The sequence below is a fragment of the Bombina bombina genome, chromosome 2 (assembly GCF_027579735.1).
Source record: "Bombina bombina isolate aBomBom1 chromosome 2, aBomBom1.pri, whole genome shotgun sequence".
Lineage (NCBI taxonomy): Eukaryota > Metazoa > Chordata > Amphibia > Anura > Bombinatoridae > Bombina > Bombina bombina.
This window is the reverse complement of record NC_069500.1, coordinates 834,157,338-834,182,876: the sequence shown is the minus strand read 5'-3', so window position 1 is coordinate 834,182,876 and position 25,539 is coordinate 834,157,338. Positions and strand designations below refer to the sequence as shown.

The window sequence follows — 25,539 nt, the reverse complement described above, 5'->3', positions numbered from 1 at the left end:
TAAATTGCAAACATTCTTTAAATAGTATGCTCTGTCTGAATCACAAACTAACATGCTTGGGTTTCATATCCCTTTAACATTAAATGGTTTATACCACGTAAACAGAATAACCACAATTGTTTGCTTGTTTACAATGATTTAGGGTTTCAAATGATCCTCCCCTCACATACTTTCCTAGCTGCCAAGCTTGGGGTTTTATCAGTTGTGTTTAATCCAGTAAACATTTATAAAATTAACCAGAGCTCACAGTAGCAATAACCAGCCACTTGTAATGGCTGATTAATTATTGCGCGTCCGCAAACGGACAAATTTGCCCATTTGCAGACGCGCAATAAATAAGTGCTCCACTTGTTATCTGGCCCAAAATGCATATTTTCTTACACACTCTGGCTATAGGTATTATTTTGTCATGAGAGCTTTTGAACCCTAAAAAAATTGACTTTTTCCCCTGAAAGGATATCAGTAAGCACTTATTAAAGGGACAGGCAAAATTAAAAGGCAAAATTAAAATTAAATACATTGTAATAGCACATAACATTTTATCAATATTAGTTCTGTTAGTATTCTTTGTTAAAGAGTAATCTTAGCTGAGCTCAGGAACAAAAATGTGGTTTTGCCACAAGGTTTATTGCAACGTTATACATACTTGGAAGAACTATTAGAATGCTAAAGAAACGTGCACTCTAGTCTGTGTATTTAGCATTCTATGGCCTAGATTTAGAGTTGGGCGGTAGCCGTCAAAACCAGCGTTAGAGGCTCCTAACGCTGGTTTTTACCGCCCTCTGGTATTTGGAGTCAGTCATTAAAGGGTCTAACGCTCACTTTTCAGCCGCGACTTTTCCATACCGCAGATCCCCTTACGTCAATTGCGTATCCTATCTTTTCAATGGGATCTTTCTAACGCCGGTATTTAGAGTCTTGGCTGAAGTGAGCGTTAGAAATCTAACGACAAAACTCCAGCCGCAGAAAAAAGTCAGTAGTTAAGAGCTTTCTGGGCTAACGCCGGTTTATAAAGCTCTTAACTACTGTGCTCTAAAGTACACTAACACCCATAAACTACCTATGTACCCCTAAACCGAGGTCCCCCCACATCGCCGCCACTCTATTAAATTTTTTTAACCCCTAATCTGCCGACCGCCACCTACGTTATACTTATGTACCCCTAATCTGCTGCCCCTAACATCGCCGACCCCTATATTATATTTATTAACCCCTAATCTGCCCCCCTCAACGTCGCCTCCACCTGCCTACACTTATTAACCCGAGCGGACCGCACCGCTACTATAATAAAGTTATTAACCCCTAATCCGCCTCACTCCCGCCTCAATAACCCTATAATAAATAGTATTAACCCCTAATCTGCCCTCCCTAACATCGCCGACACCTAACTTCAATTATTAACCCCTAATCTGCCGACCGAATCTCGCCGCTACTGTAATAAATGGATTAACCCCTAAAGCTAAGTCTAACCCTAACACCCCCCTAAGTTAAATATAATTTAAATCTAACGAAATAAATTAACTCTTATTAAATAAATTATTCCTATTTAAAGCTAAATACTTACCTGTAAAATAAACCCTAATATAGCTACAATATAAATTATAATTATATTATAGCTATTTTAGGATTTATATTTATTTTACAGGTAACTTTGTATTTATTTTAACCAGGTACAATAGCTATTAAATAGTTAAGAACTATTTAATAGCTAAAATAGTTAAAATAATTACAAAATTACCTGTAAAATAAATCCTAACCTAAGTTACAATTAAACCTAACACTACACTATCAATAAATTAATTAAATAAAATACCTACAATTACCTACAATTAAACCTAACACTACACTATCAATACATTAATTAAATACAATACCTACAAATAACTACAATTAAATAAACTAACTAAAGTACAAAAAATAAAAAAGAACTAAGTTACAAAAAATAATAAAATATTTACAAACATTATAAAAATATTACAACAATTTTAAACTAATTACACCTACTCTAAGCCCCCTAATGAAATTACAAAGCCCCCCAAAATAAAAAAATGCCCTACCCTATTCTAAATTACAAAAGTTCAAAGCTCTTTTACCTTACCAGCCCTGAACAGGGCCCTTTGCGGGGCATGCCCCAAGAAATTCAGCTCTTTTGCCTGTAAAAAAACACATACAATACCCCCCCCCCCAACATTACAACCCACCACCCACATACCCCTAATCTAACCCAAACCCCCCTTAAATAAACCTAACACTAAGCCCCTGAAGATCTTCCTACCTTATCTTCACCTCACCGGGTATCACCGATCGGTCCTGGCTCCAAAATCTTCATCCAACCCAAGCTGGCGATCCATAATCCTGCGGCTGAAGAGGTCCAGAAGAGGCTCCAAAGTCTTCATCCTATCCGGGAAGAAGAGGCGATCCAGACCGGCAACCATCTTGATCCAAGCGGCATCTTCTATCTTCATCCGATGAGGAACGGCTCCATCGTGAAGACCTCCAGCGCGGATCAATCTTCTTCCGACGACGTCCAACTGAAGAATGACGGTTCCTTTAAGGGACGTCATCCAAGATGGCGTCCCTCGAATTCCGATTGGCTGATAGGATTCTATCAGCCAATTGGAATTAAGGTAGGAAAATTCTGATTGGCTGATGGAATCAGCCAATCAGAATCAAGTTCAATCCGATTGGCTGATCCGATCAGCCAATCAGATTGAGCTTGCATTCTATTGGCTGTTCCGATCAGCCAATAGAATGCGAGCTCAATCTGATTGGCTGATCGGATCAGCCAATCGGACTGAACTTGATTCTGATTGGCTGATTCCATCAGCCAATCAGAATTTTCCTACCTTAATTCCGCAGGATTCCGCAGGATTATGGATCGCCAGCCCCCGCTTGGGTTGGATGAAGATTTTGGAGCCAGGACCGATCGGTGATACCCGGTGAGGTGAAGATAAGGTAGGAAGATCTTCAGGGGCTTAGTGTTAGATTTATTTAAGGGGGGTTTGGGTTAGATCAGGGGTATGTGGGTGGTGGGTTGTAATGTTGGGGGGGGTATTGTATGTGTTTTTTTACAGGCAAAAGAGCTGAATTTCTTGGGGCATGCCCCGCAAAGGGCCCTGTTCAGGGCTAGTAAGGTAAAAGAGCTTTGAACTTTTGTAATTTAGAATAGGGTAGGGCATTTTTTTATTTTGGGGGGCTTTGTAATTTCATTAGGGGGCTTAGAGTAGGTGTAATTAGTTTAAAATTGTTGTAATATTTTTATAATGTTTGTAAATATTTTATTATTTTTTGTAACTTAGTTCTTTTTTATTTTTTGTACTTTAGTTAGTTTATTTAATTGTAGTTATTTGTAGGTATTGTATTTAATTAATGTATTGATAGTGTAGTGTTAGGTTTAATTGTAGGTATTTTATTTAATTTATTTATTGATAGTGTAGTGTTAGGTTTAATTGTAACTTAGGTTAGGATTTATTTTACAGGTAATTTTGTAATTATTTTAACTATTTTAGCTATTAAATAGTTCTTAACTATTTAATAGCTATTGTACCTGGTTAAAATAAATACAAAGTTACCTGTAAAATAAATATAAATCCTAAAATAGCTATAATATAATTATAATTTATATTGTAGCTATATTAGGATTTATTTTACAGGAATAAATAATAATAGGAATAATTTATTTAATAAGAGTTAATTTATTTCGTTAGATTTAAATTGTATTTAATTTAGGGAGGTGTTAGTGTTAGGGTTAGACTTAGCTTTAGGGGTTAATACATTTATTAGAATAGCGGTGAGCTCCAGTCGGCAGATTAGGGGTTAATGTTTGAAGTTTGGTGTCGGCGATGTTAGGGAGGGCAGATTAGGGGTTAATACTATTTATTATAGGGTTATTGAGGCGGGAGTGAGGCGGATTAGGGGTTAATAACTTTATTATAATAGCGGTGCGGTCCGCTCGGCAGATTAGGGGTTAATAATTGTAGGTAGGTGGCGGCGACGTTGTGGGGGGCAGATTAGGGGTTAATAAATATAATATAGGGGTCGGCGGTGTTAGGGGCAGCAGATTAGGGGTACATAGGGATAATGTAAGTAGCGGCGGTTTACGGAGCGGCAGATTTGGGGTTAAAAAAAATATACAGGTGTCAGCGATAGCGGGGGCGGCAGAATAGGGGTTAATAAGTGTAAGGTTAGGGGTGTTTAGACTCGGGGTACATGTTAGAGTGTTAGGTGCAGACGTAGGAAGTGTTTCCCCATAGCAAACAATGGGGCTGCGTTAGGAGCTGAACGCGGCTTTTTTGCAGGTGTTAGGTTTTTTTTCAGCTCAAACAGCCCCATTGTTTTCTATGGGGGAATCGTGCACGAGCACGTTTTTTAAGCTGGCCGCGTCCATAAGCACCGCTGGTATCGAGAGTTGAAGTTGCGGTAAATATGCTCTACGCTCCTTTTTTGGAGCCTAACGCAGCCATTCTGTGAACTCTAAATACCAGCGGTATTTAAAAGGTGCGGCCAGAAAAAAGCCAGCGTAGCTAACGCACCCTTTTGGCCGCAAAACTCTAAATCTAGGCGTATGGCAGTAGTGTTTGCAAGTATGTATTACATTGCTATTGCCAAACATTTATCTAGGTTTACTCTGTCACAAAGGATACCAAGAGACAAGGCAAATTTCGTGATATAAGTAAATTGAAAAGTTATTTACAATTGCATGTGCTATCTGATTAATGAATGTTTAATTTTGACTTTAAAAGGACAGTAAACACCAAAAATGTTATTGTTTAAAAAGATAGATAATCCCTTTATTTACCATTCCCCAGTTTTGCATAACCAACACTGTTATAGAAATATACTTTTTACCTCTGTAATTACTTTGTATCTAAGCTTCTGCTGACTGCCTCCTTATTTCAGATCTTTTGACAGACTTACATTTCAGGCAATTAGTGCTGACTTAAATAACTCCACATGCGTGAGCACAATGTTATCTATATGGCACACATAAACTAACGCCCTCTAGCTGTGAAAAACTGTCAACTGCATTCAAGAGGAGGCCTTCATGGGCTTAGAAATTAGCAAATAAGCCTACCTAGGTCAACTAAGAATACCAAGAGAACAAAGCAAATTTGATGATAAAAGTAAATTATAAAGTTGATAAAAATGACATGCCCTATCTGAATCCTGAAAGTTTAATTTGAATTTTACTATTCCTTTAATGTCCCTTTAATAACTAACATCTCACCACATTATTTATTTATTTATTCATTTGTTTGCATATTAGCCAATACACATTTATAGCAAAAATGCATATGCTCAAAACTGAAATACACATATACATATTACATAAGGACAAGTAGGAAAATTCACCATTGTGATAGTGCATATTGATCACATATGTCTGTGCTATATAATATACAGGGAGTGCAGAATTATTAGGCAAGTTGTATTTTTGAGGATTAATTTTATTATTGAACAACAACCATGTTCTCAATGAACCCAAAAAACTCATTAATATCAAAGCTGAATAGATTTGGAAGTAGTTTTTAGTTTGTTTTTAGTTATAGCTATTTTAGGGGGATATCTGTGTGTGCAGGTGACTATTACTGTGCATAATTATTAGGCAACTTAACAAAAAACAAATATATACCCATTTCAATTATTTATTTTTACCAGTGAAACCAATATAACATCTCAACATTCACAAATATACATTTCTGACATTCAAAAACAAAACAAAAACAAATCAGTGACCAATATAGCTACCTTTCTTTGCAAGGACACTCAAAAGCCTGCCATCCATGGATTCTGTCAGTGTTTTGATCTGTTCACCATCAACATTGCGTGCAGCAGCAACCACAGCCTCCCAGACACTGTTCAGAGAGGTGTACTGTTTTCCCTCCATGTAAATCTCACATTTGATGATGGACCACAGGTTCTCAATGGGGTTCAGATCAGGTGAACAAGGAGGCCATGTCATTAGATTTTCTTCTTTTATACCCTTTCTTGCCAGCCACGCTGTGGAGTACTTGGACACGTGTGATGGAGCATTGTCCTGCATGAAAATCATGTTTTTCTTGAAGGATGCAGACTTCTTCCTGTACCACTGCTTGAAGAAGGTGTCTTCCAGAAACTGGCAGTAGGACTGGGAGTTGAGCTTGACTCCATCCTCAACCCGAAAAGGCCCCACAAGCTCATCTTTGATGATACCAGCCCAAACCAGTACTCCACCTCCACCTTGCTGGTGTCTGAGTCGGACTGGAGCTCTCTGCCCTTTACCAATCCAGCCACGGGCCCATCCATCTGCCCATCAAGACTCACTCTCATTTCATCAGTCCATAAACCTTAGAAAAATCAGTCTTGAGATATTTCTTGGCCCAGTCTTGACGTTTCAGCTTGTGTGTCTTGTTCAGTGGTGGTCGTCTTTCAGCCTTTCTTACCTTGGCCATGTCTCTGAGTATTGCACACCTTGTGCTTTTGGGCACTCCAGTGATGTTGCAGCTCTGAAATATGGCCAAACTGGTGGCAAGTGGCATCTTGGCAGCTGCACGCTTGACTTTTCTCAGTTCATGGGCAGTTATTTTGCGCCTTGGTTTTTCCACACGCTTCTTGCGACCCTGTTGACTATTTTGAATGAAACGCTTGATTGTTCGATGATCACGCTTCAGAAGCTTTGCAATTTTATATTCATTTTTTATTGTATATTTCAACATGTTTAAACAAATACATTTGATTTCAAAAAGAGTAAGTAAAGTAAGTTAGGCCAGCAATTGACAATTCAAGTATTCCTGCATATGAGCAAAAGAGAAGATAAAACAAGAAAGAACAAACATAAAACCCTCTAATATTTTCTAAGCTTTTTCTGGCCTCTGATAGCCTAAAAAAAAGAAAATAAATTAACTCTATTAATCCTTAAGTTTTAAGGTGATCCTGTTGAAATATTTTTATTTGTAATTCCATACAATTACTAACCCTAAAAAAAAAAAAAAAAAAAGAACTGGCAACTCAAAACAAAAACAAAAAAAACAAAAAACAGAGAAAAACCCCCCAAAAAAACCCCTAAAAAACAAACAAACAAACAAACAAACAAAAAAAATAATAAGGGGAAGGATTCTTCCTCCTCAGTCCTCCCTCCTCCTCCCCCCCCCCTACCAACTCTCCTGAGTCCAATCCATTCACCAAAGCCCCAGTAAAACCAGCTTTGTGTTTTGAAAAGGGAATATAATATACTCTATTTCTGTAATCGGGAGGGATTTAATAAATGGTGCCCATTTACCAAAGAATTTTCTGATGTCACTCTCATTGTTGATGTTCGTATCACGTTGCTCTAAAATGCATTGTTTTTTAAGGTAATTTTTTATTTCTACCACCGAAGGTAATTCTTTCGTTTTCCATTTTTTAAATATTAGGTATCTGGCTGCTAAAATGGAGACACTTATTATCTTTTCGTTCAAATGTTGTTCTGCCTGATTGTCGCAGCAGAAAATGATTAAGCTTGGTGACAACTCCAAGGGAGAAATATTAAGAGAGGTGTTAATCCAAAATTCAAGTTTACGCCAGAACTGACTAATCAGGGGGCATTTAAACATCATGTGTGTGATATCAGCTGCAACCAGAGAACATTTCGGACACTTTTGAAAATTCGGATTCTGAAGCTTATGCCCTTTTTCTGGTGTATAATGAAATTTATGTATCAATTTAAGATGCACTTCTCTCCATGTTGCTGAGAGAGTGGCCTGAGCCACTTTGTGAATGGATTTTTGAATGAATTTACAATCAACATGCTCTAGTGCCATGATTAGTCTCCAGTCTTGAGCAATGTTCTCTAAAGTACGTTTCCCCTCTTGAGCTCCTAAAAGATAGTAGCAGTAAGAGATGGACATGCGGCCCTTCTTAACTAATGTAAGCCAGTCCTCTAGGTCACCCAGCTCCCAGTTCCACTCACCCTCCCTCAGTAACCCAGATACATAATGCCTTGCTTGCAGAAAAGCATAAAACTCCTTGTTAGAGAGATTGAAGCTGTTTTTAATTTCTTCAAATGTTCTGAGACACTTATTCTCTTCATCGATAAATTGTATTATCGTTTTTAGTCCCACTGAATACCACTTTTTAAAGATAGCTGAGTCTAGACCAGCTTGAAATAATGGATTACCCCTTAGGGGAAGATATTTGGAAACTTTGCAATTAAAGGAAAGAAGCTTCCCTATCCTCCACCATGCCTTTAATGGGTTAAAAATCGCTTTAATTTTCTTGATTCTAAGTGGCATGTCCTTTGGAGCGCAATGTAATAGTGCGCAAGGTAAGTATGGATCACAGATGCTCTCTTCCAATGCATTGTTTAGAACATAATTATTGCCGGAGATCCAGTCTGCCGCAATACGTGCTAAGAAAGAAAGATTATAAAGCCGCAAGCTAGGTAATGCGAATCCTGCAAATATCTTGGCTTGTGTCAATTTATTCAGGGCTATCCTAGGTTTTCTCGTTTGCCATATGAAGCTTCTAAGCCAGCTGTTTAGGCTTCGAATGTCCCTATCAAATAGCATTAATGCAGTATTCTGTAATATATACAGCAATTTAGGAAGAAGTACCATTTTGAACAGTGCTATCCGTCCTGATATAGAGAGGGGTAGGTTTTCCCAAGTCCTTAGTTTATCTTTAAATATTGTCAGAATTGGAGGGATGTTGAGGTTATATAGGTCAAGTGGATTCGTAGGTATTACTATACCTAAATACTTAAATGAGTCCTTAACTATTCTAAAGGGGCTGTTCAAGAAGGAGTCTTTGTTTTTTCGGAGCCAATAGATCTCTGATTTGTTTACGACTCTCTGTCGTTCCTAACCAGGTTTGCAAGTAATTTGCCAGATTTGTTTCCATATCTATATAGTTTGGATTTTAATTTTAAATCTGACTGGGTTTCTTTGTATATTGCAAATGTGTCTTTATCGTTTTTGGCCCTAATGTAGCTTGCCCAATTGATCGGGTTTTTGGTCAGAAGTAGGCGATTGTACGAGTTGGTCACCGCATTATTTAATTATTTTTCTCTGGATCTTAGCTTTTTACTAATCATTGCACTATAGGAAATAATTTCGCCTCTTATAACTGCTTTGGCCGCTTCCCAGAAAATTAGGGGGCGTTCCCAGTATTCCCTATTACATTGAACAAAATCCTCGAATTTTGTCCTCAAATGTACTTTAAATTTTATATCTGATGCTAAGAAGGAGGGAAAGTGAAACCGCACAGAGCCCGACCCAGAGACTGCTAATTGAAAATTCAACGAGATTGGTCCATGATCAGAGAGGAAAACAGGTAGAATATTTGCTCTTACTTTAACTGTGCATAACCTTTCATCAATTAAAAAAAGATCAATTCTTGACATAGTCTTATGTGCCTTAGATAAACATGTAAATTCCCGAACATCAGGATTCTGAATCCTCCATATGTCTCTAATATTCAAATTTTGTTTTATTTTCGCCAGTAATTTGGATTCTAGATTATCTTTTTTATTCTTTTTTTGTTCCCTGTTTTCTCTCAATCTGTCCAAAGGACAGTGAGGGGCCATATTAAGGTCTCCTCCAAGGATTAAATATCCTTCCCTAAAGGCAAGAATTTTGGCCTGGAGCTGGTTCCAGAATTCGAGGTCAATAATATTGGGTGCATATATATTACAGAGTGAAAAAACAACCTTATCAATTTTAATCTTTAAAAATATATATCTCCCCTCAGGGTCTGTTAAGACCTGTAAAATTTCATCTTTTAACCTTTTTCCCACTAATATGGCTACCCCCCTTTTCCTGCCGATACCTGATGAGGCATAGACTTCTTTTACCCATCCTTGTCTAAGCTTCAAAGTTTCCACCTGAGTTAGGTGGGTCTCCTGTAAGAAGACAATATCAGAATTACGCCGGGTTAAAATTGCTTTTCTTTTGATGGGAGTTGAAATACCCCCCACATTCCAGGAAACTAGCTTAAAGTTAGCAACTGGACTAATCATTCACCTGAGATGGGGGGGAGACCCAATCGGGGAACAGGAGAGGGGAGAGGGAAAAAAAGGGAGAGAGAAGAGAGGAAAGAAGAAGAAAAAAAAAGGGACAAAAAATGAACAGAAATAATTCTGTCCATTCTAACAAACTCTTAGATCTATAATTATGAATCTTATCCATGAATTTTTTATTTTTCCTGAATATCTAATTGATGCAATAATTTTTCTGCCTCTTGTGGGTTGTCAAAGAAATGAATCTCGCCTTTCACATAGATTTTTAATTTAGAAGGGTAAATTATTAAGGCCTGATAGCCTTGTTGAATAAATTTTGAACAGATTGGGACCAGGTTTCTTCTTCTAGTAGATGTTTCAACTGAGTAGTCTTGAAATATTAAGATTTTATTTTCCTTATACATAATTGGCTGATTTTTGCGAAAATGTTGGAGTATCGTGACCTTATCTTGGAAATTAAGTAACTTCGCAATTATCGGTCTAGGTCTGTTATCTTCCTGTCTGTTTGTTAATCGTCTCCCCAATCTATGTATCCTCTCTACTACTATCTGTGGGTGATTGGGAGAAATCTTAAGCAACTGTGCAAGTATTTCAGGAATAAATGTGTTTAATTCTTCGGTTTGCCCTCCCTCAGGGACCCCTATGATGCGAATATTATTGCGCCTAGAGCGGTTTTCCAGGTCCTCAATTTTATTTTGCAGTTTAGTAATAATTGCATTGTTGGTTTTAAGATTGGACCCCTGTGCTGAAGTGAGATCTTCCAGATCAGATACCCTCTGTTCAGCCTCTTCTAATCTGTTAGAGAATAACTTTATCTTGTGTCTAAGTAAGTTAATATCTTGCTTGATCTCAGATCTTAGTGCATCAAACTTAGGGGTTAATGCCTCGGAGATACTAGACACTAGGGCCTGTACATTGGTTAATTCATTTATAGGCAAAATAGGGGCTGCAGGTATAGATACTTCCGAGAGAACTTCAGGAGCAACCTTTGTCCTCCTTTCTCTCTGTTTAGCTGCCATGACTGGTGAAGGAGTCCGGGAATGGGAGTGAAGGAATTTATCCATGTGCTGTGCAATTCGTGAGTAAATCAGTTTCGTGAACACTTACACCGTGTACTATATTGTGCAATCTTAACAATAAACGTGAAGAAAGAAGAGAAGAGAAAAAAAAAAAAAAAGGGGGGGGGGAAGGGAAAAGTGATAGGGGACCCGTACCCTAATCAAGTGATAGTGACGTGACCCTGGGGTAAAAAATTAAACCCAGGGAATTCCGTGAGTGATTTCTTCAGGGGAGAAAAAAAAAAAAAGTTTTAACTTAAAGATGAATCCTTAAAGAAGTAGGTGGGAGTCACTTGACCAGCCAAGGTGTTGCATATGACAAAAGGAAAGCAGTTATTGATAGTGGCTAAGGCGCTTCAAAAATCAGCCAACCTTTAGGCTTCAATAATATACTGATATTGAGCAGTGTGTGTTCAATATCAGGGTAAGGGAGGGCTCAGTCAATCAATACTAGGGATAAAAGGGGGGGGGGGAGAGACCTTAGGTTTCGCTCCCTTCTGCCCCTCTCCTCTCAACAAATGTGGAAGATTTTTCCCTTTAGTCTAGAGAAATGGTGTGACCTTCTAATAGCCCAGAAATTGATTTTAATAATTTTCCCTTTTAATCAGGATAAGTATTTGAGACTTCTGAGGTTTTCCACCACTACCAGATTGGTCTATCTACAACCCTTCTTTTCTTGTAGTGTGGTTAGGAAATTATAGTGTGAGGCCTTTTAACCTAATAGAAATAAAAATGAAATACTACACAACCTTTAATCACTATACAATACAGTGTGTTATAGGCACAGCTCTGAGGGACCCATAATAATGTATTAAACCATTTATTAAATCAAGACCTTTAGATGCTATATGCCTGCAGATTCATAAGCAAGGGTAGTTTGTTATACTATAATCCTTTCTATGAACAGGCCACAACACTATAATAGAACATTCAGAACTTGTTAACCATAATCTCTTATGTCATCACAAATATATATTTTGTGTCAATTATGTTTTTCTCAAATATTGCCAATCAGGGACAAATACTTCTAATTTGCACAATTTATATGCCTATGACCTGTAATTTAGATTAAACACACAGCTATGTAAAAGCCAAGAGATTTAATTTTGTACTTCTCCCGGTTAGTCAGAATTAATATTTAAGGCTTTTGGGGTTATCTCTCATTAAGTAATTGGTTTTAGATGTCTGAGATCCTGACCCCACCCAGGAGGTTTTAGTGAATCTAGATAATGTTAGCAGATATATGACCTTGAGGCCTAACCAGCCTAAGAAATAAAAAATACTATAAGCCTTTTCTTTCATGTAATTAGCAAGAGTCCATGAGCTAGTGACGTATGGGATATACATTCCTACCAGGAGGGGCAAAGTTTCCCAAACCTTAAAATGCCTATAAATACACCCCTCACCACACCCACAATTCAGTTTTACAAACTTTGCCTCCGATGGAGGTGGTGAAGTAAGTTTGTGCTAGATTCTACGTTGATATGCGCTCCGCAGCAAGTTGGAGCCCGGTTTTCCTCTCAGCGTGCAGTGAATGTCAGAGGGATGTGAGGAGAGTATTGCCTATTTGAATGCAGTGATCTCCTTCTACGGGGTCTATTTCATAGGTTCTCTGTTATCGGTCGTAGAGATTCATCTCTTACCTCCCTTTTCAGATCGACGATATACTCTTATATATACCATTACCTCTGCTGATTCTCGTTTCAGTACTGGTTTGGCTTTCTACAAACATGTAGATGAGTGTCCTGGGGTAAGTAAATCTTATTTTCTGTGACACTCTAAGCTATGGTTGGGCACTTTATTTATAAAGTTCTAAATATATGTATTCAAACATTTATTTGCCTTGACTCAGAATGTTCAACTTTCCGCTCCCTTCTGCCCCTCTCCTCTCAACAAATGTGGAAGATTTTTCCCTTTAGTCTAGAGAAATGGTGTGACCTTCTAATAGCCCAGAAATTGATTTTAATAATTTTCCCTTTTAATCAGGATAAGTATTTGAGACTTCTGAGGTTTTCCACCACTACCAGATTGGTCTATCTACAACCCTTCTTTTCTTGTAGTGTGGTTAGGAAATTATAGTGTGAGGCCTTTTAACCTAATAGAAATAAAAATGAAATACTACACAACCTTTAATCACTATACAATACAGTGTGTTATAGGCACAGCTCTGAGGGACCCATAATAATGTATTAAACCATTTATTAAATCAAGACCTTTAGATGCTATATGCCTGCAGATTCATAAGCAAGGGTAGTTTGTTATACTATAATCCTTTCTATGAACAGGCCACAACACTATAATAGAACATTCAGAACTTGTTAACCATAATCTCTTATGTCATCACAAATATATATTTTGTGTCAATTATGTTTTTCTCAAATATTGCCAATCAGGGACAAATACTTCTAATTTGCACAATTTATATGCCTATGACCTGTAATTTAGATTAAACACACAGCTATGTAAAAGCCAAGAGATTTAATTTTGTACTTCTCCCGGTTAGTCAGAATTAATATTTAAGGCTTTTGGGGTTATCTCTCATTAAGTAATTGGTTTTAGATGTCTGAGATCCTGACCCCACCCAGGAGGTTTTAGTGAATCTAGATAATGTTAGCAGATATATGACCTTGAGGCCTAACCAGCCTAAGAAATAAAAAATACTATAAGCCTTTTCTTTCATGTAATTAGCAAGAGTCCATGAGCTAGTGACGTATGGGATATACATTCCTACCAGGAGGGGCAAAGTTTCCCAAACCTTAAAATGCCTATAAATACACCCCTCACCACACCCACAATTCAGTTTTACAAACTTTGCCTCCGATGGAGGTGGTGAAGTAAGTTTGTGCTAGATTCTACGTTGATATGCGCTCCGCAGCAAGTTGGAGCCCGGTTTTCCTCTCAGCGTGCAGTGAATGTCAGAGGAATGTGAGGAGAGTATTGCCTATTTGAATGCAGTGATCTCCTTCTACGGGGTCTATTTCATAGGTTCTCTGTTATCGGTCGTAGAGATTCATCTCTTACCTCCCTTTTCAGATCGACGATATACTCTTATATATACCATTACCTCTGCTGATTCTCGTTTCAGTACTGGTTTGGCTTTCTACAAACATGTAGATGAGTGTCCTGGGGTAAGTAAATCTTATTTTCTGTGACACTCTAAGCTATGGTTGGGCACTTTATTTATAAAGTTCTAAATATATGTATTCAAACATTTATTTGCCTTGACTCAGAATGTTCAACTTTCCTTATTTTTCAGACAGTCAGTTTCATATTTGGGATAAATGCATTTGTTTCAATCATTTTTTCTTACCTTAAAAAATTTGACTTTTTCCCTGTGGGCTGTTAGGCTCGCGGGGGCAGAAAATGCTTCATTTTATTGCGTCATTCTTGGCGCGGACTTTTTTGGCGCAAAATTTTTTTTCTGTTTCCGGCGTCATACGTGTCGCCGGAAGTTGCGTCATTTTTTGACGTTTTTTTGCGTCAAAAATGTCGGCGTTCCGGATGTGGCGTCATATTTGGCGCCAAAAGCATTTAGGCGCCAAATAATGTGGGCGTCTTTTTTGGCGCTAAAAAATATGGGCGTCATTTTTGTCTCCACATTATTTAAGTCTCATTATTTATTGCTTCTGGTTGCTAGAAGCTTGTTTACTGGCATTTTTTTCCCATTCCTGAAACTGTCATTTAAGGAATTTGATCAATTTTGCTTTATATGTTGTTTTTTTCTTTTACATATTGCAAGATGTTCCACGTTGCAACTGAGTCAGAAGATACTTCAGGAAAATCACTGCACAGTGCTGGAGCTACCAAGCTAAGTGTATCTGCTATAAACTTTTGGTATCTGTTTCTCCAGCTGTTATTTGTATTGCATGTCATGTCAAACTTATTAATGCAGATAAAATTTCCTTTAGTACTGTTACATTACCTGTTGCTGTTCCGTCAACATCTAATTTTCAGAGTGTTCCTGATAACATAAGAGATTTTATTTTTTAAATCCATTAAGAAGGCTATGTCTGTTATTTCTCCTTCTAGTATACATAAAAGTCTTTTAAAACTTCTCTTTTTTCAGATGAATTTTTAAATGAACATCATCATTCTGATACTGATAATGGTTCTTCTGGTTCAGAGGTTTCTGTCTCAGAGGTTGATGCTGATAAATCTTTGTATTTGTTCAAGATGGAATTTATTAGTTCTTTACTTAAAGAAGTATTATTTGCATTAGAAATAGAGGATTCTGGTCCTCTTGATACTAAATATAAACGTTTAAATAAGGTTTTTAAATCTCCTGTAGTTATTCCAGAAGTGTTTTATCTCCCTGATGCTATTTCTGAAGTAATTTCCAGGGAATGGAATAATTTGGGTAATTTATTTACTCCTTCTAGACGTTTAAGCAAATTATATCCTGTGCCATCTGACAGATTAGAGTTTTTTGGGACAAAAATCCCTAAGGTTATGGGGCTGTCTCTACTCCTGCTAATGTACTACTATTCCTACGGCAGATAGTACTTGATTTAAGGATCCTTTAGATAGGAAAATTGAAATCCTTTCTAAGAAAAGCTTCCTTATGTTCAGGTAATCTTCTTAGACCTGCTATATTTTTAGCGGATGTTGCTGCAGCTTCAACTTTTTGGTTAGAAGCTTTAGCGCAACAAGTAACAGATCATAATTTTATAGCATTATTATTATTCTATAACATGCTAATAATTTTATTGGTGATACCATCTTTTGATATCATTAGAGTTGTTGTCAGGTATATGTCTCTAGCTATTTTAGCTAGAAAAGCTTTATGGATTAAACTTGGAATGCTGACATGTCTTCTAAGTCAACTTTGCTTTCCCTTTCTTTCCAGGGTAAATAATAATTTTCGTTCCTTTCCTCACAACAAGGAACAAAAGCCTGATCCTTCATCCTCAGGAGCGGTATCAGTTTGGAAACTATTTCCAGTTTGGAATATATCCAAGCCTTATAGAAACCTATAGCCAGCTCCTAAGTACCTATGAAGGCGCGGCCCTTATTCCAGCTCAGCTGGTATGGGGCAGATTACGTTTTCTTCAAAGAAATTTGGATCAATTCCGTTCTTAATCTCTGGTTTCAGAAACATTGTTTCAGAAAGGTACAGAATTGGCTTCAAGTTAAGGCCTCCTGCTAAGAGATTCTTTTCTTCCCGTGTCCCAGTTAACACAGCAAAGGCTCAGCATTTCTGAAATGTGTTTCAGATCTAGAGTTGGCTGGAGTATTTATGCCAGTTCCAGTTCTGGAACAGGGGCTGGGGTTTTATTTTATCTCTTCATTGTACCAAAGAAGGTCAATTCCTTCAGACCAGTTCCGGATCTATCATTATTGAATCATTATGTTAGGATACCAACATTCAAGATGGTTACTGTAGGACTATCCTGCCTTTTGTTTGGCAAGGGCATTATATGTCTACAATAGATTTACAGGATGTGTATCTGCATATTCCGATTCATCCAGATCACTTTTAGTGTCTGAGATTCTCTTTTTAGACAAGCATTACCAGTTTTGTGGCTCTACCGTTTGGCCTAGCCTCAGTTCCAAGAATTTTTTTCAAAGGTTCTCGGTGCCCTTCTTTCTGTAATCAGAGAATAGGGTTTTGGTATTTCCTTATTTGGACGATATCTTGGTACTTGCTCAGTCTTCTCATTTTCGAAGAATCTCATACGAATCGACTTGTGTTGTTTCTTCAAGTTCATGGTTGGAGGATCAATTTACCAATCAGTTCATTGATTCCTCAGACAAGGGTAACCTTTTTAGGTTTCTAGATAAATTCAGCGTCTATGACTCTGTCCTTGTCAGACAGGAGAAGTTTAACATTGATATCAGCTTGTCAAAACCTTCAGTCACAATCATTCCCTTTGGTAGCCTTATGCATGGAAATGTTGGGTCTTAGGACTGCCGCATCAGATGCGATCTCCTTTGCTCGTTTTCACATGCGACCTCTTCAGCTCTGTATGCTGAACCAATGGTGCAGGGATTACTCAAAGATATCTCAATTAATATCTTTAAACCGATTTTACGACACTCTCTGACATGGTGGACAGATCACTATCATTTAGTTCAGGGGGCTTCTTTGTTCTTCCGACCTGGACTATAATCTCAACAGATGCAAGTCTTACAGGTTGGGGAGCTGTGTGGGGGTATCTGACGGCACAAGGGGTTTGGGAATCTCAGGAGGTGAGATTTCCGATCAATATTTTGGAACTCCGTGCAATTTTCAGAGCTCTTCAGTCTTGGCCTCTTCTGAAGAGAGAGTTGTTCATTTGTTTTCAGATAGACAATGTCACAACTGTGGCATACATCAATCATCAAGGAGGGACTCACAGTCCTCTGGCTATGAAAGAAGTATCTCGAATTTTGGTTTGGGCGGAATCCAGCTCCTGTCTAATCTCTGCGGTTCATATCCCAGGTATGGACAATTGGAAAGCGGATTATCTCAGTCGCCAAACGTTGCATCCGGGCGAATGGTCTCTTCACCCAGAGGTATTTCTTCAGATTGTTCAATGTGGGAACTTCCAGAAATAGATCTGATGGCTTCTCATCTAAACAAGAAACTTCCCAGGTATCTGTCTAGATCCCGGGATCCTCAGGCGGAGGCAGTGGATGCATTATCTCTTCCTTGGAAGTATCATCCTGTCTATATCTTTCCGCCTCTAGTTCTTCTTCCAAGAGTAATCTCCAAGATTCTGAAGGAATGCTCGTTTGTTCTGCTGGTAGCTCCAGCATGGCCTCACAGGTTTTGGTATGCGGATCTTGTCCGGATGGCCTCTTGCCAACCGTGGACTCTTCCGTTAAGACCAGACCTTTTGTCTCAAGGTCCTTTTTTCCATCAGGATCTGAAATCCTTAAATTTAAAGGTATGGAGATTGAACGCTTGATTCTTGGTCAAAGAGGTTTCTTTGACTCTGTGATTAATACTATGTTACAGGCTTGTAAATCTGTATCCAGAGAGATATATTATAGAGTCTGGAAGACTTGTATTTCTTGGTGTCTTTCTCATCATTTTTCTTGGCATTCTTTTAGAATACCGAGAATATTACAGTTTCTTCAGGATGGTTTAGATAAGGGTTTGTCCGCAAGTTCCTTGAAAGGTCAAATCTCTGCTCTTTCTGTTCTTTTTCACAGAAAGATTGCTATTCTTCCTGATATTCATTGTTTTGTACAAGCTTTGGTTCGTATAAAGCCTGTCATTAAGTCAATTTCTCCTCCTTGGAGTTTGAATTTGGTTCTGGGGGCTCTTCTAGCTCCTCCATTTGAACCTATGCATTCATTGGATATTAAATTACTTTCTAGGAAAGTTTTGTTCCTTTTGGCCATCTCTTCTGCCAGAAGAGTTTCTGAATTATCTGCTCTTTCTTGTGAGTCTCCTTTTCTGATTTTTCATCAGGATAAGGCGGTGTTGCGAACTTCTTTTGAATTTTTACCTAAGTTGTGAATTCCAACAACATTAGTAGAGACATTGTGGTTCCTTCATTATGTCCTAATCCTAAGAATTCTAAGGAGAAATCGTTGCATTCTTTGGATGTTATTAGAGCTTTGAAATATTATGTTGAAGCTACTAAGTCTTTCCGAAAGACTTCTAGTTTATTTGTTATCTTTCCGGTTTTAGAAAGGCCAGAAAACTTCTGCCATTTCTTTGGCATCTTGGTTGAAATCTTTAATTCATCTTGCCTATGTTGAGTCGGGTAAGACTCCGCCTCATAGGATTACAGCTCATTCTACTAGGTCAGTTTCTACTTCCTGGGCGTTTAGGAATGAAGCTTCGGTTGATCAAATTTGCAAAGCGGCAACTTGGTCCTCTTTGCATACTTTTACCAAATTCTACCATTTTGTTGTATTTTCTTCTTCTGAAGCAGTTTTTGGTAGAAAAGTACTTCAGGCAGCAGTTTCAGTTTGAATCTTCTGCTTATGTTTTTCATTAAACTTTATATTGGGTGTGGATTATTTTCAGCAGGAATTGGCTGTCTTTATTTTATCCCTCCCTCTCTAGTGACTCTTGTGTGGAAAGATCCACATCTTGGGTAGTCATTATCCCATACGTCACTAGCTCATGGACTCTTGCTAATTACATGAAAGAAAACATAATTTATGTAAGAACTTACCTGATAAATTCATTTCTTTCATATTAGCAAGAGTCCATGAGGCCCGCCCTTTTTTTGTGGTGGTTATGATTTTTTTGTATAAAGCACAATTATTCCAATTCCTTATTTTATATGCTTTCGCACTTTTTTCTTATCACCCCACTTCTTGGCTATTCGTTAAACTGAATTGTGGGTGTGGTGAGGGGTGTATTTATAGGCATTTTAAGGTTTGGGAAACTTTGCCCCTCCTGGTAGGAATGTATATCCCATACGTCACTAGCTCATGGACTCTTGCTAATATGAAAGAAATTAATTTATCAGGTAAGTTCTTACATAAATTATGTTATATTGCTGCCAGCAAGTGTATCCTTAAACAGGGTGCAGCCCAGTATGTTACTATCACTGCTCTAGAGAGCCAGGAGCAACATTTTAAACCATTTGATTGTGCTATGAACACTTAAATCTTTAAACAAGGAGTGTTTAAATGTGTGTCTAAATCTTTCTGTGATAATACCACAGAGCTATATTAAACCTTTGTAACTTAATAATCCTAGATTCATATATCAGCCAAAATACTATAAGCCTTATATTGCTGCCAGCAAGTGTATCCTTAAACAGGGTGCAGCCCAGTATGTTACTATCACTACTCTAGAGAACCAGGAGCAACATTTTAAACCATTTGATTGTGCTATGAACACTTAAATCTTTAAACAAGGAGTGTTTAAATGTGTGTCTAAATCTTTCTGTGATAATACCACAGAGCTATATTAAACCTTTGTAACTTAATAATCCTAGATTCATATATCAGCCAAAATGTAAATTTTGTAACATTTGTAACAGTTGTATCACATTCTGATTATTGTCATATACTGTTCTTGGGAAATAGATACTTCTGAGAAGAAAAAAAAAAAAAAAAAAAAAAAGAATTCCGCCAGAGAGAAATTTTTGTACAGAGTCCTGTAAGTTTTTTCTCTTTTCTTTCTTTCTTCTTTCGCCCTTCCCCTTTTTAAACCAGCATTAGGCAATGTTGCTTTTTCCCTTCTTTTTCTCTCCTCTTCCTTCCCTTCTGCTTCCTATTCTCCCTTTATTTCTGCATTTTCTCTCCCTTTTCTGTTCCAGTGAAAAGTCCAGGAAGAAAATTAGATTTTATATGTTGAGTTAAATCGCAATCGTAAAGCCTTTAAGGTCCTCCCTTCTTCTTTCTTTGTCCCCTTTTTTCTTTGTGGAAGGTCAAGCTATTTATACCATCTCTCCCCGGTGTATCTTTTAAATAGATTTATACTTCCTTTTTCATTCTTCCTTTTTCCCTTCCCCCTTGATTCTTGTTATTTAGAGATAAATGTCCCAGTGTTTAACCCTCAGGTAAAAAAGTCCCTTCATGTACCCCCTCTTGAGACCAGGTCTCAGACTCACCTCCTCCTCCGGCTTGCCACCTTCAGAAATGAGTCACCTGGGACTCCGCGTTGAACCACTAGAGGATTCCCACGTTCCACTCTGGCTTTCTGTTTGTATCTTTGCTGCCGGCCTGCCTTCTCTCATGCAGCATCGGTGAGAGAGAAGGAGGTGAGACCCAGAAAAAAAAGGCCCGTCAGGCCTATGCAGAAATCAGGCTGTCTTCATCTGCTCAGCCCCCGGACTCCTCCCCTATACCCCCTCTCACGCAACACCGGTGGGAGAGGGGATGGGAGCGTCGTCAGAAGCCGGGTCAATGTGTGCCGATATCACAGAGCGGGGGGAGCCAATTCAGCTCAGTAAGTCGCCGCTTCAAAGCAGGGAGTCTCCGCCGTCACCAGAGGTAGGAGGGAGGGGGCAGAATGGGGGAGGTGAGTGCTTCCTTGGAGTAGTTCTTTCTTTTACCTCTTTAGAGGGGAACAAGGAGGGCACTTGTTATATTAAATAGTATTGTAAGTTCTTAGGGGGATTAGGTATAGGCAAAATGCTGACATCCCCAAATATGTCCAAGTGGTAAATTATGCCTAAGAGTTTGTCTGTTTGAGCAGCGGGGTGTAATGCCGCTACCAGGGTTCCAGGAGTGATAAAATTTGCTGTCCAGAGAGCAAACTCCCAAGCATTGGGAGAGGCACGAAATCACTGCCAGCAGCTGTGGGACTGGAGATCAGAGCACAGCTTCACCTCAAAGCTTTGCAATTTTAAGAGTGCTGCATCCCTCTGCAAGATATCTCACTATTTTTGACTTTTCTGAGCCTGTCAAGTCCTTCTTTTGACCCATTTTGCCAAAGGAAAGGAAGTTGTCTAATAATTATGCACACCTGATATAGGGTGTTGATGTCATTAGACCACACCCCTTCTCATTACAGAGATGCACATCACCTAATATGCTTAATTGGTAGTAGGCTTTCGAGCCTATACAGCTTGGAGTAAGACAACATGCATAAAGAGGATGATGTGGTCAAAATACTCATTTGCCTAATAATTCTGCACTCCCTGTAGGGTTCAAATTGACCATGTGTATTTACTTATAGATTCAGGTACACATACACATATATATTATTTATCAGTATTAATATGTAGCTATTAGCTAGTGTTGCTTGTCACTTACTGTGAAGTTTTTGTACTTTATCAAAATAATTCATGTTTAGTTACTATGATATTCAAGGTCCCCAACATAGCTGCATATCATTATATTATTGGTATAAATATCCACAAATATCCCTATGTTTTTCATACATGGTTCCAGTAAGTCTCTTTTTCAATAAACATTAGTGGGGTCCAACCTTGGTTAACGGTCAAATGGAGATACTGACTTGTTTTTCAAAATATATAAAATACATATTTGTCTATTATAGCTTAGTGACGAGTGCCATCTTCCGAGGGAAAAATATTCTGACTGCTAAACCTTAGCTCTAGGGATGGGCGAATGTGTTTATATCCTAATTCGAATGTTAGAACGAATGTTATTGTAGAAATTCGATTTACATAATAGAATGTTAATAAGAACGAATATTCTTAAATTCGATTTTCAAATGTTATTTACAGTTTTCAAATGTCACATTCAAATTCAAATGTCACATTTGAATTCGAATGTTACATTCGAATTCGAATGTTACATTCGAAAATCACATTCAAATTTGAATATTACATTAATAAAACACAATTGTAGACTAGAAACACTACAGAAAACAAAAACAAAAAAAACAACTTTTTTTTGCAAACTGGGTACTGGCAGACAGCTGCCAGTACCCAAGATGGCCCCCAATAAGGCAGATGGGGAGGGTTAGAGAGCTGTTTTGGGGGGGGATCAGGGAGTTTGGGGGCTAAGGGGGGATGCTACACCACAGCATATGTAAATATGCAAAAAAAAATAAAAAAAATTTTTATTTTAGTACTGGCAGACTTTCTGCCAGTACTTAAGATGGCGGGACAATTGTGGGGTGGGGGAGGGAAGAGAGCTGTTTGGGAGGGATTAGGGGGTCTGATGTGTCAGGTGGGATGCTGATCTCTACACTATTTGTGCTAAAATTAACCCTGCAAGCTCCCTAAAAACTACCTAATTAACCCCTTCACTGCTTGCCATAATACACGTGTGATGCGCAGCAGCATTTAGTGGCCTTCTAATTACCAGAAAGCAACGCCAAAGTCATATATGTCTGCTATTTCTGAACAAAGGGGATCCCAGAGAAGCATTTACAACCATTTGTGCCATAATTGCACAAGCTGTTTGTAAATAATTTCAGTGAGAAATCTAAAATTGTGAAAAATGTAATTTTTTTTTAATTTGATCGCAGTTGGCGGTGAAATGGTGGCATGAAATATACCAAAATGGGCCTAGATCAATACTTGGGGTTGCCTACTACACTACACTAAAGCTAAAATTACCCCAAAAAGCTCCCTACATGCTCCCTAATTAACCCCTTCACTGCTGGGCATAATACACGTATGGTGCACAGTGGCATTTAGCGGCCTTCTAATTACCAAAAAGCAACGCCAAAGCCATATATGTCTGCTATTTCTGAACAAAGGGGATCCCAGAGAAGAATTTACAACCATTTATGCCATAATTGCACAAGCTGTTTGTAAATCATTTCAATGAGAAACCGAAAGTTTGTGAAAAAATTTGTGAAAAAGTGAAAGATTTTTTGTATTTGATCGCATATGGCGGTGAAATGGTGGTATGAAATATACCAAAATTGGCCTAGATCAATACTTTGGGATGTCTACTAAAAAAATATATACATGTCAAGGGATATTCAGGGATTCCTGAAAGATATTAGTGTTCTAATGTAACTAGCGCTAATTTTGAAAAAAATGGTTTGGAAATAGCAAAGTGCTACTTGTATTTATAGCCCTATAACTTGCAAAAAAGCAAAGAACATGTAAACATTGGGTATTTCTAAACTCAGGACAAAATTTAGAAACTATTTAGCATAAGTGTTTTTTGGTGGTTGTAGATATGTAACAGATTTTGGGGGTCAAAGTTAGAAAAAGTGTGTTTTTTTCCATTTTTCCTCATATTTTATAAAAAAAATTATAGTAAATTATAAGATATGATGAAAATAATGGTATCTTTAGAAAGTCTATTTAATGGCGAGAAAAACGGTATATAATATGTGTGGGTACAGTAAATGAGTAAGAGGAAAATTACAGCTAAACACAAACACTGCAAAAATGTAAAAATAGCCTTGGTCCCAAACTAATACAGAAAATGTAAAAGTGCTGTGGTCATTAAGGGGTTAAAACACAGTATTAGACTAGAAATACTATTTCAAATTTGAATGTGACATCTGTTGACAATAAAACTGGGTCAATCAGGAATCTGGTAATAATATAATTTCTTATGGTTTGCCAGGATTATTAGTTTACCTGATTCTTGCCAGCTATGCTGAGAATTTAAATAACAAACATTTCTGTTTCTCTATTATACACGCAAGCTACTGCAAATCAAATCATTTAGTGATTGTTTTCATTAGTTTTAACCTGATAATCATTAAATCATTGTAATGATGTATGCTTATTGATTGCTTTATTCAAATATTGCTTATTATTTCCAATAATTCTTTTAATAAACTAAGTTTGTTTATTGATCTGGTCTAGTTTAATTAATAGACAAATCAAATCTAAAAGGATTCAGGTTTAATATCTATTATCCTTTGCTACTGATATAATTCAGAGTGTTATTAAATTGCACACATTGCCCCTGCAAAGTTGGTAACCGCTATTATATATATAAGGAGTTACATTATCAGAATTATATAGAGGTTCCATAATATTTTTTGCATCTAAACACATAATACACTTTATGGGTACACTACTGATATAATAATAATAAAAATTATACTAAGGATAATATTCACAAAAGACTATTATGTCGCTTTAGTCACTAACCTTCAGTAGACGTCATGCAGCATACGCGAGAGCTGAGGGCTGAGGGACTGTGTTGTTGTGTACATGCTGAGATAGGTTTTTGTCTGTCATGCTTTCACTTCCTATTGTTTTCCCTCAGAAAGTCATGGGGAGTATCTATTTAACCAAATGAGGAACATGCCTAGCAGTCTGCTTAGTAATAGTATTACAATATAATATAAATCTAATTAACCAGAATAGTGTCTTTAAAGGGAAATTAAACACTAAGTGCTAAAATTAAACTTTTTGCGCTAGTCGGGCTGCGCTGGTATTACAAGTTGAAAGTAAACTGTTTTTGCTCTAGCGGTAACCCAACTAGCGCAACAATCTGAAAATAGAATATCGCTTGTGTGGTCACATATTCCCCCATAGAAGTCAATGGAGAAAAGAAAGTGAAAAAAAACACCCTCACATATTCTCATTAGTGCTAACTGTGGTGACATTTTATCAATGGGAATATTAATCTAGCTGTTATTAAAATATAGCTCACAGATTTTATCCCTGGCAATTCACATAGCTGGTTTTAAAATGGAATATTCAAGTAGTTAATTCTCCCAATAGCCTTTGAATGGCATTTGATAAACCACTCCCTATTGAATTGGGGTATAAAAAACTGTAACACCAAAACCTATCTCTCTCTTCTTATCCTGTTCCTGCTGAAAAGATGGCCAGTGATGAAATGCCACCACACTAACAAACATGAAAATATGAATATTTCACATTGTAATGTTCTTTACATAACAGAATATGTTCTATTTATTTATAATTAAATATTTCTACATATATCTGATGCTTTTTTAAACAAATATATATTTATACCTATATATATATATATATTTATATATATATACACATATATACTGTATATATATATATATATATATATATATATATATATATATATATATATATATATACAGGGAGTGCAGAATTATTAGGCAAGTTGTATTTTTGAGGATTAATTTTATTATTGAACAACAACCATGTTCTCAATGAACCCAAAAAACTCATTAATATCAAAGCTGAATAGTTTTGGAAGTAGTTTTTAGTTTGT

At 37.4% G+C, this 25,539-nt stretch overlaps 1 protein-coding gene across 1 annotated transcript in view; it reads right to left on the bottom strand.

The window, feature by feature from the left end:
• Window positions 1-24,519, bottom strand: part of EBI3 (Epstein-Barr virus induced 3) — a 56,216-nt gene extending 31,697 nt beyond the window's left edge. The window contains exon 1 of the mRNA XM_053700734.1: window positions 24,468-24,519. The gene's annotated coding sequence lies outside the window, so the exon portion shown is untranslated. The remainder of the gene's footprint in view (window positions 1-24,467) is intronic.
• Window positions 24,520-25,539: the final 1,020 nt, after the last annotated feature.